The sequence below is a fragment of the Gossypium hirsutum genome, chromosome D08 (genome assembly GCF_007990345.1).
Source record: "Gossypium hirsutum isolate 1008001.06 chromosome D08, Gossypium_hirsutum_v2.1, whole genome shotgun sequence".
Classification (NCBI taxonomy): domain Eukaryota; kingdom Viridiplantae; phylum Streptophyta; class Magnoliopsida; order Malvales; family Malvaceae; genus Gossypium; species Gossypium hirsutum.
This window is the reverse complement of record NC_053444.1, coordinates 4,568,230-4,587,054: the sequence shown is the minus strand read 5'-3', so window position 1 is coordinate 4,587,054 and position 18,825 is coordinate 4,568,230. Positions and strand designations below refer to the sequence as shown.

Here is an 18,825-nt window from a genome sequence, read left to right as displayed (position 1 = left end):
GGTTGGGCCACTCGACCTGATTGAAAAGTGGGAGGGTTTGTGTAAAAATATAGACCCAAAAAATAGGATTTGGCAAAAAAATAAGACCCATTTAGAAAACGGGTCGGGCCTCGAGTATGGCTTTTTTTAGCCCAAGGCCCGGACCGGCCCGAATATGAAAACAAAAAAAATCTATTTTTTTACTGTTTTTATTATTTTATTGCTATTTTCTTATTGATTTTTTCACTATTTTGCTACCATTTCATAATTATATTACTGCTATTTTGTTATTATTATTTAGATATTGTATAACTCTTATTTTATTGTTAATTTGATATTATTTTTCACATTTGCTTATTAAATTACCTTTATCTTAGTTGTATTTAAGTATACATATTTTTTAAATTTATTTTCAATTTGTTGAGAAATATTTATTTTAAAGTTTTTAATATTTTTAATGTATTATATATTTTTTAAAAATTATATAAAAAATTAATATGGACGGACTAAGGCGAGATCAGATTTTAGTATTTTTATCCAAGCCAGGTTTGGGAAAAATTTTAGACCCTTTTTTCAGGTTGGGCATAATCTAAACCTAGAAAATTGGCTTAAATTTTTTGTCGAGTCTAGTTAGACCTAATCCATAGACACGTCTAAATGTAAAAAAAAATGGAAACAAGAAAAATATGGCACTCACTTGATGGGCACCAAGCCCAAAACAATGGGTTTACAACCCAACTAACTAGCACCATAGGCCGATAACGTCAACAAGCTAAAATTCAACCTTAGGTGTTGGTCGGAGATCACGATTAGAGTTGCTACTGGGTAAAGTCAGATTTAGGCTGACCTCATGTAAGATATTTTGTTCAATTTTTTAAGTTTGGGTTTGACTTGAAACATGAACTTACATTTTGTTTGATCTGATTTAGGAAAGGTAAACTCGAGCTTGACTCGATTTACTCATATTTAATTTTTTTTTTGAATTTTTAAAATATATATAACACATTAAAAAATTAAAATAAAATTTTCCTAACACGTTAAAAATACATGAAAAAATATTTATATTAAAAAAACACTATCATAAATATAATAAATGTTTTTTATATTAAAAAATATAAATAAATATAATAAATATTTTATTGTATTAAATATAATTTTTAAAATTTTATATTTTGGTTGAGTTATTTATTTGGGTAAGGTTTTTTTTAGGTTTTGGGTAATTGATATCATTGTTATTGGATTAGTGATTAAATATAAATATAAATATAAATATAAATATTATTTAACATATATAATTAATGTAATTATTTTTTATAATAAGGTCCGACCCATATAAAAAATGAGACTTAAGTTTTACCTAAGCCCATTTTTCGGCCCTTGTTTGTCTAAATCTTCCTCTTTTTCAGGCAAACTTTTAAGCGTAGGCGGATAATTTAGCCCATGAGCATGTCTAATTATAATACTATACCGTGTTCATGTTATTTTCGAGAAACTTGGGTGATCATGTTGTATATTATAAATTACAAGCTATTTTGATCTTTCCGAAGTTAATTGTAAGCTGTTTTGATGTTGGTTATATAGTTTATGCTAATTGTCAACATGTCAATAGGCATTGATCACTATTTACCATAACTATTTATTTATTTATTGTTAGAATTAAGCGATCCGAATCATTATTTAAATCAAATACAGTGATAAAATAAAATAAAAGTAAAATTCATATAGAATTATAGTTATTTTATTTTATTGTAGAATAAGGTTTTTTTAAACCTTATTAAACTCTATTTATTTGATATTGATTAGAATAAGAAGTTTCACTCCTATTAGAACAAGGTTTTACAAGCCTATAAATAGACATAGTCTATTTCTCTTGTAATAAATTCGAATTCGACATAGTGAATTTTCTTCTCCTTTGCCCATGGTTTTTTCCCGAAAGAGTTTCCACGTAAAATCTCTGTGTTCTTTATTTTTCTATTTCTAATTTCTTTGCGATATATTGTCATTATCGATATTCTATTTTCACAAATTGGTATCCGAGCTTTCGGGTTGTTCATCTCAATCACGGTAATGACGTCTTTGAAGTATGAAATTCCGTTGTTGGATCGCAACACCAGGTTTGCGTTGTGGCAGATAAAGATGCAGGCAGTTCTTGCACAAATGGACTTAGAGGAAGCCCTACTAGGGGTAGATAAGATGCCTTCAACATTGACGGAGGAAGAGAAGAAGTACAAGGATCGAAAGGCGTTAACACAGTTACATCTGCATTTGTCTAATGAAATTTTGTAGGATGTGATAAAGGAAAAGACCGTCGCTGGATTATGGAAGAGGTTGGAACAGATATGTATGTCAAAAACTCTAACTACCAAGCTGCATATGAAGCAGCGTCTTTATGCTCATCGTTTGGAGGAAGATGCATCTATGCACGAACACTTAACAGTGTTCAAAGAAATTCTCTCAAACTTGGAGGCCATGGAGGTTCAGTATGATAAGGAAGATCTAGGGTTGATTCTACTTTGTTCGTTGTCCCCGTCTTATTCAACCTTTAAAGATACGATTTTATATAGTCGCGAGTCTCTCACAGTTGATGAGGTTTATGATTCTTTAACCTCGTATGATAAGATGAACCATCTTGTGGTTAAAACGACTCTCAGAGAGAGGGTCTTATTGTTCATGGGAGACAAGATTGAAATGCTGATGATGATCGTGGAAGGACACAGGAACAAAATACTCGCAGTAAATATAAAGGTAGATTGAATTCTTCAAACAGAGGTAAAATTTGTAACTTCTGCAAGAAGAAAGAGCACATTAAATCTGAGTGCTATAATGGTTACAAACCCACCTTTAGGTCACAAAATTACAGTTTAGTCAAGTTTCAATCTTCTATTAACAATCATTAAGGTGTTTAATTGGTCTAAATATATTCTAAACAAGACAATTTGTATCTAGTTATATCAATAATTAGTCTATAGACGTTGAGCTTAGAGATTTGCCCTTGGCCTTCAGGATGGACCAATCTAAAACCTCTTGCCAAGAACCATGTTGATTATTGTAACAGCCCGATTTTGACCCTAGTCGGAATAGTGGTTTTGGGACCACGAATCCGAGTTAGAAAAATATTTTAAAAAATTATTTTATGTGTTTATTAGGTATGAATTTACTTGTGTGAAAATTTCGTGCTTTAATTTTGTTGTTTGAGTGTCCGATTGAATAAAAGGATTAAATTGCGTAAAATGAAAATTTAGTGGTTATTTCAAAAAGGGCGAATAGTGGTTGTTCTTTAATTATGGGGGTTTTATGTTGCAATTTGACCATTGAAAAGATAGTGGACGGCATTATGTTTAAAATATATAGTTTTTATATTATTTATAAAGGTTATAATAATAATTTATATATTATAATGTTATTATAATAAAAACAAAACATAAGAAAGTGGTCATATTCATTATCTTTGTGCCGAATGAAAAGAGAAAGAAAATAAGAAAACCAAGCTAGGTATTCGGCCCTTGCTCAAGCAAATTAAGGTGTGTTTCGGTTTCGGTTTTTGATGATTTTTATGTTTTTGAGATCGTTGTTTCGAATACTACTCGACCCATGCTTAAATTTTTGAATTTGATGATGATTTTGTGTTTTGCCATTGTTGAAAGCTTGTAATTTTGTTGTTTAATGATAGAAAATAAAATATATGAAATGGATATATATATGTTGAAATTGAATTTTTGATGATTTTGAGTAATTAAGGCTAAATTGCAAAAATAATAAGTTGAGGGACTAAAATGTGAAATAAATGACATGCATGGATTTATATGAGCTTAGTGCATATTCGGCCAAGCTATTGTGCAAGGAAAGTTTGTTTATTTTGTATTTTTGTGAAATAGGGACTAGTTTGTGAAAAATGTGAAATGTTAGGGGCAAAAGTGTAATTTTCCCATTTATGTGTTTTTGGATTTAATTAAATGAATATGTGGTTAAATTAGTTAAATTTGAACTTATTTAAATCAAGAACAGAAGAAAACGGAATTAGATCGGGGAAAGTCGAAAGTAGTCGACTATGTCCGTCGATATCCGAGGTAAGTCTATTAGCAATTTAAAAGTTAATAAATCAATATTTATACATGTATATCGATTGTATACTTGATGAGCTGTAATTAAATGTTTATAATTTGAAGTATAAGTATAAATTTTATATAAGTATTTGATAGTTTCGAATATACAAGTATAATCTTGTATAAGTTCATGAGTTAAATTATAGGTTTAAATTTTATATAAGTAAAGGTGAGATTCAGATAGGCATGTATATATATGAAAATCTATTGTAATGAAATTAGGTAAGAAACTATACTTGTATATGATAGATTCAAAAATATATGTAATAGCATGAATAAACCTTGAATTTAGATAAAGGTATGAATATGTATATATATATTTATAATTATATACATAATGATCGAATATATATACATATGTATATATATATAGTTTTTGAATTTAGTGGAAGTATGAATGTTGTATATGTATAAATTCTTGGTTTTAATCCAAGGTAAGTATGATATATACATATATATGTATATTAGGTCCGAATATATGTATATAAATATATATATGTATAAACTCTTATATTTGATTAAGATATGTAACTTATATTTGTATATGTGAGTTGGTAATTATATATATATATTATATTTGAATGATCAGGTATACATACACGTATATGATTTTATAGTGAATTTAGGTATGACAATTATACAAGGTTACACGAGGTTCGGTTATGCTAATATACAAGTATATATTCATGTAAAGTTCTTGAATAGCATTGAAAGTATGAAATTATTAGTTGGATTATTAAAAGATGATCGAATATATGATATTAGTAGTAGATTAATGCATTAAGTTATATATATATAGGTTTGGATGTATAATTAAATTATTGAGCTGGAATTGATGTTTGAACTTTATACATCTATGTTATTTAAAGATATAGTTTATAAATTATTGAGCTGAATTTTATGTGGATTCTATATACAAATATGAGATACAACTTTTGTGAATTGAGATTTTTTTTTAAAGCTTAGTACCAATCAGATTAATTGCCGGTGAAATGTTTTGGACTTTACGTCTAGCAGGCTAAGTGCCGGTGAACTGAATCAGGCTATAAGCCTAGTAGGCTAAGTGCCGGTGAACTGAATCAGGCTATAAGCCTAGCAGGCTAAGTGCCGGTGAACTGAATCAGGCTATTAGCCTAGCAGGCTAAGTGCCGGTGAACTGAATCAGGCTATAAGCCTAGCAGGCTAAGTGTCGGTGAACTGAATCAGGCTATAAGCCTAGCAGGTGAAGTGCCAGTGAATCTGTTTAAATTAAGTGATTATATGCATTGGGTGTATATATATATATGATTTTGGTTATATGTAATGGATAAATATATGAACATTTGTTTCAATGTATTTGATGAGCATATAAACGTTCGAATCTTTGTGATTAGTGAGTATGTACATATATTGGTTGTCATGAAATTGTTTGATATATATATATATACATTCGGCCAAATGTTAAACTTATGTGTATTTGGTTAAATATGGATTTGATGTATAGTACGTGTTTGATAAATGTATTTTTCGATTATGGAAATGTATACGAATATTGAAAACATGATTTGATTTTGTTGTAACTAATTAATGTTGTTAAGTTATCTATTTGCTTATGACTTACTAAGCTGTAATAGCTTACTCTGTGTGTTTTTCTTATGTTTTTTTTAGAGTTCTAAAGACTTGCTCGGGTTGGAAGACGTTGGAGTCGTGATCACACTATCCGGTTATGGCTTCGGTAAATTAAAGCTTTGAGTTTTTGGTTATGTGGCATGTATAGGCTAGTTTTTAATTTAGTTTTTGTATATATATTTAGCCATGCGAAAATGGCTTGATCTAATGCTAATGATCCAAGGTTTAAGTAATTTTGGTCATAGTAAAGGCGTGGGGTAAGCTTGGTATATGAATTTGATAAGACGTAATGATATATATGTGTGTGTGTGTGTGTGTGTGTGTGTGTGTGTCTTTGATAAGTTATTTGATAATTCGGTATGTAGAGGACTAATGGTTTTAATGCTTGAATTACAAAATGTGTTATATGTATACATAGTGGTATGATCGATTATGGTAATTGACTTATTATTGTAAGTATGAAATATTTGCATTGGGTGTGTATATGAAATTTTGATATGATTTATACTGTATGGAATTGGCATGTTTTGAATGGCTAAAGTACTTGGAAAATGGCTAATGTTAGTCAAGTGAATAAAGTATGTGTTGGTTTTATATGTATTTTAGGCTTAATAATTAGCTTGCGAATTGAGTGTAAATTGTATGGTTAGTTTGCTAGCCAAATAGAAGATAAGATGAATGGCAAAGCATACACATGTTTTGTACTTAAATGGAAAGTTAGGCATGAATGACTTATTAGTTGAGTTTAAAGAAAAAAAATGGCACATAGTTGATAAGGTTAAATGCATTAGTGGCTAAGATGTTTATATGCTAAACTTGACTATTTGGTGAGATTGATTATGTTGCATTTTGTAATGGACAATAAGCCGAGCGATATGGATTGTTTGGTTTTATGCACATGAATAGAAGTATGAATTGATATATTTAATATTCAGCTTAAGAAGTAAAATATGCTTGGATGTCTTAATGTATGTGCATGGAATTTGTAATGTGATGAGTCATCTTATAATTTGATTTTTGAATAATATGAGTAAGAGGTATATATGTTTCGAATGATGGGATTTTAAAGCATGTGTAATATGACTATTTTGAACCGTGTTTTATATGGTAATGCCTTGTAACCTTATTCCAGCGACGGATACAGGTTATGGGTGTTACAATTATGATCTTCGTTCATACAAAGAGATAGTTTGATGGTTGGTGATGGTTCATACTATGGTGCCTAGAGTTACAAAGGGTGGTTTCCAATGAGTCTTCTGAAGACCGAAGGGTCTAATAAAGGTCTGTAAGGGCATCAGTAAGTTAGTTGGCCCTCTTTCTCTTTGATTGACGGGAAATATTTATACGTTTCTTTTAAATTTCTTCAGGTTTCAAGTGAATTTACGAAAAAAAGTAAGCTGTTAAGTCATGGTGGACCTTTTACACATGTGTTTGAAAATTAAGAAGAGCTTTGTTTTCGTAAATTATTTTATGTATGTCTTGATGTGATTAAGCAAGGTTCACATGTAGATTATACAAGGAACATTTGTTTGTATCCAAGGTGTTTCCAATAAGCAAGCAGCAAGGTATTTCCCGTGGGCAAGCACTTCCTTGCTTCTGGTCAAGGTTTTTACCTAGTGAAAGGAGAGTCCATGATATATAACAATTGCCTATAATCGAAGGGAAAATTATAAAATGACCTATCATGAGATAAAAGTTAGGGAGGTGAAAATTTGTTCTTAGTTCTAAAAAATTGCTTTAAACGCGTATAGATCACGTAACATAATTAAAAAAATTATAAAAGAATGTGTTAGATAGATACAATGTATTTATCTTTGATTTTTTAGATTATGTAACTTTTTATTAATAGGTAAACTCTCATCAATCATGGAGAAGAAGGACCACATCAACTTACTGTCTTTTTTTGTACAAAAAAAAGAATAGAAATAACTAAATCTGAACTACCCCTTCCCACAAGCATCCGTTTGGAGTAGGGGTCAAAGACTTATAAGTGGTTCCTTAAAGCGTGTCATCTCCACATGTACTCCATTAGCCAAGTTGATTAAATGGTCAATGCATTTGTTGTCTTCACGTAAAATGTGATGAATTTCCACAATCCATCATTCATTAATCAAATTTAAACAATCTTTGATCAATGTCCATTGGATGATCATTGTCACGAGGTCTCTTCTTGGACCACCAGCAAAACATTTAGCGCAATGATTAAACGTGCTACCCTCGCGGCTTTTGGAAGAGACAAACCCTCCAAAACTCCCTAGAGTTTGGCACGAGCACTTAGTCACCTCGTATTCAGTATAAAAACCCCATCCAATTTCCATTTTCATTTCACTAGGGACCTTCCGTTGAAGCCATTCGAGAGCCAAGTTGAATTGCTCCATCAATATTTAATAACCAAAATACCAACAAGAGTAGAGGTGTTCAAGGGTTGGGCCTAAGCATGATATTAATATACTTTATGATTGCTTAAGCCCGATCCAACTTGAAATATAAGCTTAAAATTTTTCCCAAACTCGTCCATATTTGCAAAATACTAATCCAAGCCCATTTTAGGCTAAATCCATATTATTTTTAAAAATTTTTAAAAATATTATATTATACTATATTATTTTAATTTTTAATAATTTTATATAGTTTTTATATAGTCATCATAAAATTATTTTAATATTTATATTAGAGTAATATTATATATTTAGTATAAGTTTATTTTTTAATGTATTCTAAATTATATAATATAAAATATTACCCAGCCCATATTTTAAATGGATTCAGTCTTTTTGTTTAAGCCCATTTTTCTGTCTAATATGTTTACTTAAACCCACTCAATTTTCAAGCCAACCTTCAATCCTGAACGGATAGCCCGACACATTCTTGTTGCAGCAAAGTTCGTAGCTCTGATAGTATCCGCTGCAAGTTTACGGGCATACGGTAAAATTTGTACTGCAGGCGTGGATTGTCCTTGAAAGACATATCTGTTCCAACACTTCCAAAGACTCCCCAAGGAGGTAGTAAATAGAACACCTTAAGGTAAACAAAAGTTTGCAACTGTAGATACGCGACAGTTTCGCTGCAAGCAGTCAATGAAGGCAGTGAAAAAGTCTTACTTCCATTGTGGGACACGCAGCTCTAGCCATAACTCAGTCGCCGCCAAGCATTCGCGAAATATGTGATCGATCGATTCCATAACAGCAATACATATCGCGCAAGCTGTATTATCAGACATAGCTTTTCGAAAATGTACCTGGTTTGCGTTTAAGCGTTTGACCAAATAAAAAATCTGATTCGTTCCGGACAATTCAGGTGCCATATCCATCCGACTTTTATCTCCATATCCGGAGGATTCTCAATTCTCATCAACATATTATAGGCGGTCCTATCGAATATTTTCCACTATTTTCTAACCCCCAACAACAAGAATCCGGCGTATGGTGGAGGTCTGTTATTGGTACAGGGACTGCTGCAATTTCAAGTTTCATCCTACTCGGTAACTCGCCTGAAACGACCTTTAAATTCCACTGACCATCAACATTAATGAAAATCCGCAACCTTCTCTGTTCGCTGCTCAGCGGCAGGGAGAAGTAAAGAGTGACATAATGGAGTGTCACCCAGCGGCGGAGCCTGGGGCTGGCAAGATGGAAAAAAAACTTTTACCCATTTTATAATTTATAAAATTTTAAATTAATAATTTAAAATTATAGTTTAATGTATAAAATAATAATAATTTAATTTAATTATTTAAAAATTATAAAATATAAATTATTAAAATAATGAAATTATATTTATACTATTATGAAAATATATAATTTAATTTTATCCAAAAAAAAATCTGACTTCGACTTTGATGTTACCCACCCACCAATCATTTCAAAAATTAATCCGAGCCGTTGCCTACTTTCCATTTACAACCTCGTGATATCGAGTTTTTAAAAGACCCCGCCAAGTAGGCGAAACAGTCGCTTTCAATTCCACTCCATGAAAGGCGTGTTGTGCATTACTTCTGTCTAAAAACTTGGCACCATACAGCATCTTGATTAGTATGTAAGCGCCAACCAGCCTTGGCAAGCATGGCTAGATTATTTAGTCTAGCCTTCCGTAATCCAAGACCTCCTTGACTCTTGAAACGGCAAACTTGGTTCCACTTCACTAGATGGTTGTGAACCGACTCAGTAGAGCCTCCCCATTCCCCATAAGAAATTTCCATTAAGGCGCTCCAACTGGTCACAAGTTGCAATTGGCAGAAGAGTAAATTGCATTGCATAAAGAGGGATGGCACAAGTGGTAGACTGAATTAACACTTTCCGCCCTGCCGGTAATAGTACATTGCTTTTCACCAGACAAGGAGCTAAGGTTTAAAGCTTCAACTCCATTTATATTCGGCGAACCTTTCACCAGATCCTTCCATCTTCCATAACTCATCAGAAACCTCCCTCAATAACTCTAGGTTACAGTATCGTGTGTGTTGACACCATTTTTTTGATGGAAAACGGGGTCGACTTGGGTTTTAAAAAAAGAAACGGGAGTCGCCACCAATCCCTTTTTTGAGGTGTGATTGGGTCACCTTGAAAAATGTTGTTTTTAATAAATAATTTGATTTTATTAAAACAACGGTTTTGGTCCACAAAATTTAGAAAACGGGTCCGGGAGTCGGTTACGCTCGAGGAAGGATTAGCACCCTCGATACGCCCAAAATTGGTGCCTAGTTGATTACTTAATGTCTTAATGTCGAAAATCTGAAAACTTTAAAGAAATTTAAAAATACGATCCTTGTATTAAAAAAGTTGAAAATTTTGGAAAAAACGAGCACGTTCTACGTTAATCGAGAAAGAAAGCATCATATCCAGTAAGTTAGGACACAATGTCTCGAATTTCCGATACGCGAATGAATGCCAAAATTTATTTATTTAAAAGATATTTTATTATCTCGGGTTTAGGAAATGGATCATGCCCAGTAAGTTAGGACACAATCTTTTCTTAATTCCCAAGATCATTTAAAAACTTAAGTTTGAAAAGATTCGTGTATTTAGATTTATTGTGAAAATCGAAACCCAGTGAGTTAGGGTACGATCTTCTCGAATCTAAATACGAAATGCCATTTTTTAAAACAAATTTAGTTATATCGAGTGAAATAAAAACACAAAGTCGTAGCAACATGTGAAAGCAAATTACGTTGTTATGTATGGCAAAACTACGATAAATACCAAAAATGATACGAGCAATAGCAACAATATAAAATAAATAAAAAGTCAAATCTATAACATACTAAAATAACCAAGTATATAAACGAATAAAGTTAAACATTCATTCAAAATAATAATGGAAATGAAATAAATAAATAAATAATAAAAACAAACAAAGAAAATATATAAAACTATAAAAATATAAGACATACACATGAGTGTATATACATAAAATTATGAAAATATGAAAAATATATGCATGTACGTATTTTAAAATTATCATATAATATATATATATATAGGTAAGTTAAAATTTTAAAGTATAAAAATGTATGTATGCGTACGTAGGAATATGTATGTATATAAAACTATATGAAAATGTAAAAACATACAAGTATGTGTATATATTTAGAAAAAATATGTATATAGATATATAGATACAAATTATAAAATATAAAACAAATACAAAAATAAGTATATACATATATATATATATATGATAAAATTTGAAATTTTAAAGATATAAATAAACAAATAACAGCAATAATAATTAATGATAACAGTATGACATCAAATTTATTATTTAATAAGAAAACAAACAAAATACAAAAGGACTAAATTAAAACTTTAAACGAACTTCAGGGCTTAAATATGAAATAAACAAAAGGAATAATACAAGACCAAAGTGAAACACGCTTAAAGCGTGAGGGACTTGTGGGGAAATATTTCCCCGTCCTGAAACGCTGCGTTTCAACCATGGGCAGCAATTGGTCTAAGGACCAAATCGAAATAGAAGCAAAATCCACAGGCCGAAATCTGAGAAAAAACAAAAGACCACATTGAAGCAAATTGCGAAAGCGGAGGGACCTATTGCATAAATAGCCCATTTCATGAAAGCACGCGGATCCCCCTGGAGCGGGTCGGATCGCGCGCGGGTCATGGGGCTTAAACGGCGTCGTTTTGCAATGGTTATTAAAACCCAAATTTTTTTAAAAAAATCATTTCTGTCACTGTTTTAAAAACAAAAAAACAGAACTCTTCCCCTTTTTTAAAACCTTTCCCCTCCTCCGGCCATGGTCACCACCGGCGAACGGCCGCGCCGCCGCAGGCGGTGGTCGGATCTAGGCAAAGATCAACCTTTTGGACCCCACTTTAGATCTAGGTCAGAGGCCCTATTCTCTTGATCGAAAAAGCCAAGAAAGGAGGGATCTTTCACTTCCTTTTCGGTCCGATTTCAACACCGAAAGTCTCCGGCAACGGCTTTCGAGACCGGTAAGTGCTTCCTTTCCCTTCTTTTTCTGTTTTGTTAAAAAAAGTAGAAAGCAAACAACAAAATAAAATAAAATAAACAAAAATGCAAGAACAGAAAAGGTAGAAAACAAACACAAAAATGCAAGAACAGAAAAAATTTGGAGTCAACCTTTTTTGTTTTTGTTTTTATTATTTGCTTCTGTATTGATCTCGTTAAAAAAATACAAGGGGAAAATCCGGCCTTTTATAGCCGATTTCCTTCTATTTTTTATGCTATTTTTGCTGTGTTTCTTTGCTGCTTGCGTGTACGTTTCCTGTAGATGATTAACGGACGACAGGGGCGGTGACAGACGCACGGTGGTGGCGGCTGAAGACCAAAGGTCTGCAGCAGGCGGCGCTTAGGGTTTCAGACACTGAAACCCTAAGTTGACTTTGGTTTTCGGGCTTGGGCATTGGTTTGGGCTGAAGGGTATTGGGCTGTTCGGATTTGGGCTATTCGGGTTTTGCTAGTTGGGCTGGTAGATTAGTTTAATTATTTTGGGTTTGCCCGGGGCCTGTAATGTTATTTGGGTATTGGGCTAGTGTTTAGGTGGGTAGTTGGGTTTTGGGTCTGCTGGAAATGGGCTGGGTAAAATTGGTCTGTACAGCTGCCCCTCTTTGCTCGTTGTCGCGTAACGAGAACAGAGCAAAGACTAAGAAAGACCAAATTTACCCGGTCTCGTTGAGTCTTGATTTCTCTTAACGCCTTTCTTCAAGTAGCTTTGTTTCAGTCCACTATGTTTTGTTGCGTCGATCCACTCCACTACACTTCAGAAAGATACAATTTGTAGCTTCAATCTTCTTTGCAGCAACTTCAGGGGGATGAAGTTTATGGTTTTAGTCGGCTCCACCGTAACGTCAATGAGATAATACTTGTATCTTTGGTCTACTCCACTGTGACTTCAGGGAGATAAGACCTGATGCGATCTACTCCGCTGTAACTTCAGAGAGATGAGATCCCTTATTTTAATCCGCCCCACTGTAAACTCGGGGAGATAGGATAGTGTCTTCGATCTACTCCGCTGTAATCTCAGGGAGACAAGATCTGAAATTCTTCGGTCTACTCCACTGTAACCTCAGGGAGATAAGACCTGATGCGATCTACTCCACTGTAACTTCAGAGAGATGAGATCCTTTATTTTAATCCGCTCCGCTGTAAACTCAGGGAGATAGGATAGTGTCTTCGATCTACTCCGCTGTAATCTCAGGGAGACAAGATCTCTGGCTTCAACCAGCTCCACTGTAATCGATGAAGGTAAGGTTTTGTTTTTCGATCTTCACTGATCTGTTCTCTGGGAACATGCCCTGTGTAATGCCTAATTATGCCTAATGATTAGGATGGCATGATCAAAATGAATCAAATGCTCCTAACTAGACACGTGTAAATGGTGTTTGCAAGAATGCAGGATTTTATTATTATTTTTTTTTAGAGTGATCCCACTTAGGTTGTCATTACTTGAAGTTTATTAAGGCTTTGTAACTGACGCGCTACAACACCTCCTCACTTGACTGGCTTTTCTGAAGAAACATTTAGCCAAGTTGCCCCCCACTGTAAACCTCAAAGTTAAATCCATTAGAGCGCATCACTGCAACCCAAGGGTAGAAATATGTGGCTTTTCCTCAATCTTCTCCTGCTGTAATTTAGGGATACAGGATCTGAATCTCCTTGGTCTTCTACACCATTCTCAAGGTATTGCACCAAATGTTTATGCATGATTGTGGAATTCTCTTCCAAAAACCTTCTTAACACTCGATGATCGTTGCTCTTTTGTTCATTGAAGCTTTGTCACCAACACGACATTTTGTCGTTTTGTGCAGTCCATGTTTGGCCAAAAAAAATCCAAAGAAAAAGTCTAAATTTAGACTCTTCTTTCTCAAATTTCCAACTCTTGAATTTGGTGCTCTAAACAATTGTCCTGTTTCAGGTTCCTATATTATTTAGAAATTTTCCATAGTAATATGCAAAACTTCTTTCCTGAAAGTTTTATTAGTTCGTTAATCATTATTCCAATGCAACATGTTTGCAAAAAGATCATAACAATGGATAAGAATAAAGCTAGTTCTGATCATAACTCAAATAAAACATCAAAGATGGCGAAAGAAAGGTAACAAAGAAGTGGATTGAGAATGTGCGTTTTCACAAAAAGAAAGGAAGAAAGAAAGAAAATAAAAGAATGTATTTTCAAGAATACACATAAGAACTAGGTGCCCCAGTTATCGCAGCTTGAGTTTCTCTGTACAAACTTTCCGAAGACCCTTCTGAGTTTGACATGTGTTCAGGAGATCTGCAATACTCTGTCAATGTTCCAAGACGTTGCATATCCTTTCTTATTGGTTCAAGTAAAGCAAGATCATCATATGCCCCCCGATCAAAATTTGATCCGCTCAAATCCTGATGTTCCAATCCTACTCAATACTTGAGTCGCCTTTTCTGGGTTTTCGACTCAAGCCCCCTTTGGTCTCAAAGTGCCCTTTACGGGTTTTCACCTTGGCCTCTTCACAGTTTTTTTTTTTAGGAAGCAAAGCGCCCTTCACGGGTTTTCACTTTGGTTCCCCTTTCTTTCAAGTGAAGTATTTCTTGACGGAGTCTGCGTTTACAGGATTTGGTAAACTTTTGCCGTCCATCTCGCATAGGATCAAAGCTCCACCAGAAAAGGCCTTCTTTACAACATAAGGGCCTTCCCAATTTGGCATCCATTTTCCTCTAAAATCTTTTTGCATAGGAAGAATCTTTTTTAGTACCAAGTCCCCTTCACGAAATTCTCGGGGGCGAACCTTTTTATTATAGGCTCGCATCATTCGTTTCTGGTACATTTGCCCATGGTGAATAGCTCTTAGCCTCTTTTCCTCTATTAGGTTCAACTGATAGTACCGAGATTGGATCCATTCGGCTTTATCCAACTGTAGCTCAGATAACACCCGTAGAGAAGGGATTTCAACTTCAATGGGTAATACTGCCTCCATTCCATAAACCAGAGAAAAAGGCGTTGCCCCAGTAGAAGTTCTAACAGATGCTCGATAGGCAAGGAGAGCAAATGATAATTTCTCATGCCAATCCTTGTAGGTTTCAGTCATTTTCCCCACAATCCTTTTAATGTTTTTATTGGCCGCCTCCACTGCACCATTCATTTTTGGACGATACGGCGATGAGTTATGATACTTAATTTTAAATTTGCTACAAACCTCAGCTATTGTGCTATTATTCAAGTTCATCGCATTGTCGGATATGATCCTCTCAGGCATTCCATATCGACAAATGATCTCCTTCTTCAAGAATTTGCTGACTACTGCTTTCGTGACATTTGCTTATGAAGCAGCTTCCACCCACTTGGTAAAGTAATCAATTACTACGAAGATGAAGCGATGCCCATTAGAAGCCTTTGGTGATATTGGCCCAATAACATCCATACCCCACATGGAAAACGGCCAAGGAGAGGTCATGACGTGAAGAGGTGAAGGAGGCGCGTGTATTTTGTCTCCGTAAATTTGGCATTTGTGGCACTTCCTGGCATGATCAATACAATCTCCTTCCATGGTGGGCCAATAGTACCCAAATCTCATGATCTGTCTGGCCATCGTGAAACCACTGGCGTGCGTCCCACAAATACCCTCATGGACTTCTTCCAAAATTTTATTGGCTTCCACAGCATCCACACATCTTAACAGTACTTGATCTTCCTTCTTTTATATAACACTTCTCCATCTAAGACATATTCAATGGCTATCTTTCTCAGAGTTCTCTTGTCATTCTCTGTCGCTTGATCAGGGTATTCCCGATTCTTCACATATTGTAGGATACTCTGATACCAAGGACAATCATCTTTTCCCTCCTCCTCAATATTGCAGCAATTAGCCAGGTCTCAGAGATACTCATCTGAACAGGCCTCATTGCCTCAAGTCTATTCACCTGAATCATCGAAGCTAGAGTAGCTAATGCATCAGCCATTTGGTTTTCCTCCCGTGGGAGGTAATAGAAGGTGATATCGTCAAACTCCTCAGCCAATTCGAGAACTAGTTTTCTATAACCGATTACCTTAGGATCTCTAGTCTCCCACTCCCCTTTGAGTTGGTATATCACCAACGCTGAATCCTCGTATACTCTCAGCACTTTGATGTTCCGTTCAATGGCTGCACGAATGCCCATAATACATGCTTCATATTCTGCCATATTATTTGTACAATTGAAGTCCAACTTGCTAGTAACAGGATAATGATCTCCACTTGGGGATACCAAAATTGCCCCAACTCCATTACCCGTAGCATTTGAAGCTCCATCAAAATTTAACTTCCATACGTGATCCATTTGAGGATTTTCTTCAGTATTCGCCACATACATCAAGTCCTCGTTTGGAAAATCGAAATTCAAAGATTCATAGTCCTCCAAGGCTCTACTAGCTAGGAAATCGGCTATTGCACTTCCCTTTATGGCCTTCTGACTGACATATACTATATCAAATTCTGAGAGCAAGATCTGCCATCTAGCCATTCTCCCGTTCAAAGCAGTCGATTCCATCATATACTTTAAAGGATCTAACTTTGAAATCAGCCAAGTCGTGTGATACAACATATACTGCCTCAGTCTTCGGGTTGCCCAGATTAGAGCACAACACAACTTCTCAATTGATGAGTACCTCATTTCGCAATCGGTAAATTTCTTACTGAGATAGTATATTGCCCTTTCTTTCTTTCCCGTCTCATCATGTTGGCCCAATACGCATCTCATGAATTCTCCAACACTGTTAATACAATATCAATGGCCTATCTGGACTTGGAGGTGATAAGACTGGAGTATTAGCCAAGTACTACTTTATCTTATCGAAAGCCCTCTGACACTCTTCATCCCATTCACCCGGATTATGTTTCTTTAAGAGCCGGAATATGGATCACATTTCTCCGTCAGTTGTGAGATGAACCGAGCAATGTAATTCAGCCTCCCTAGGAAACCTCGAACCTCCTTCTGAGTGCGCGGGGGAGGTAAATCTCGTATTGCCTTTACTTTGTCTGGGTCAACCTCGATCCCCTTTTTGCTAACTATAAAGCCTAATAACTTCCCTGATCTGGCTCCAAACGTGCATTTGGCCGGGTTAAGCTTGAGCTGAAATTTCTTTAATCTCAAAAATAACCTTTTCAAGACCTGAACATGCTCTTCTTCCGTTCTAGACTTCGCGATCATATCGTCAACATAGACTTCGATCTCCTTGTGCATCATGTCGTGAAACAAAGTCACCATAGCTCTTTGATATGTTGCTCCCGCATTCTTCAATCCGAAGGGCATTACCTTGTAACAGAATGTTCCCCATAAGGTAATGAATGTGGTTTTCCTCATGTCTCCAGGATGCATCTTTATTTGATTGTATCCAGAGAAACCATCCATGAAAGAAAACAATGAATAGCCCGCCGTGTTATCTACCAAAGTATCAATGTGAGGCAGTGGAAAGTTGTCCTTTGGACTAGCCTTGTTCAAATCCCTATAATCCACACACATTCGTACCTTTCCATCTTTTTTGGGAACAGGGACGATGTTGGCTACCCAATCCGAATACTTGACCTCTTGTAAGAATCCAGCGTCGAATTGTCTTTTGACTTCTTCTCTTATTTTCAACACAATGTCAAGTCTCATTCTCCTGAGCTTCTGTTGAACGGGTTTACAATCCTCCTTTATGGGCAGACGGTGCACCACAATGTTAGTACTTAGCCCAGGCATATCTTGGTACGACCACGCGAAAACATCTTTGAACTCTCGGAGCAAATTAATAGGTCTTGCCTTGTCTTTGCGGTGATTTCAGTTCCAATTTTCACCTCCTTTCCATCCTCTAGGCTCACTATTTCTAATGATTCCCTATGAGGTAGGATATCTTATCCTCTTGTTCCACCATTCTTAACAAGTCCGGAGATGCATCATAATCTTCGTCATTTTCAAAGTCGTGGGATCCCTCTAAACACACTTCTTGCTCAAAAATAGGCTCCGCGTTTGAGGTAGTGTCACTCATGTCATTGATATCTGAAGACCTATGAGGGCATATCAAAGAATATACCAAGAATATATAAATTTATGAATATGTTTGTGCAAAAGAATTACAAATGAAAGAATTATTTGTAAGACAATCAATCAAATGGAAAATATAAAAGGAAAAAAAAGTGACTGATCGAGATGAACGTAGACACGTATTTCATTAAAATAATGATATTTAGGCCCAATGCCTATTTCATAAAAGATTTCATATCGTTTCTAGGCCAACAAACAACAGGAATGTTTTGAGCATTACTCTGAATAAGCCCTAAAGACTACAGGGATTTCTTCAGCAGTCCAATTGTTTAGCTCGCTTCCAGGCTCATAAGGGCAGATCTCCAACAAGGCCCTCCTTTCCGTTGCTTCTATGGCGTTGGTATAAACATTTTCCAACATTCCTCCCATGCCGCTACCGGACACTCCACATTCAGAATGAATAAATCCTCCCGACACAAAAGATGTAGATATGTGGGGAAAGGTTAAAGGCTCACACTTAGCTTCATGTCCATTCAAACGCGCCCTTCTTTTCTCTTGTCTCTTCTCTACTTCTTTCTTCTTCTGCTTCATGTCTGGCTTGTACCCTAAACCAAATCTATCAAACTTTTCCTTCGGCATTGGTGCCTCAATCCTTCCCTGAAGATATTTTCCCAATCCTTTCCCG

The 18,825-nt window shown here is 35.0% G+C and overlaps 1 long non-coding RNA gene across 2 annotated transcripts; it reads left to right on the top strand.

Moving 5' to 3' along the window:
• The first annotated feature begins 3,396 nt into the window (after positions 1–3,396).
• On the top strand, positions 3,397–7,272 carry LOC107916987 (uncharacterized). Of its 2 annotated transcripts, none has more exons than XR_001689668.2 (4): positions 3,397–3,500; positions 5,730–5,796; positions 6,835–6,971; positions 7,058–7,272. It is a non-coding gene; the product is annotated as an uncharacterized lncRNA (long non-coding RNA). The 2 variants fall into 2 exon arrangements; XR_001689666.2 differs by having other exon boundaries at positions 6,823–6,971.
• The last annotated feature ends 11,553 nt before the right edge of the window (positions 7,273–18,825 follow it).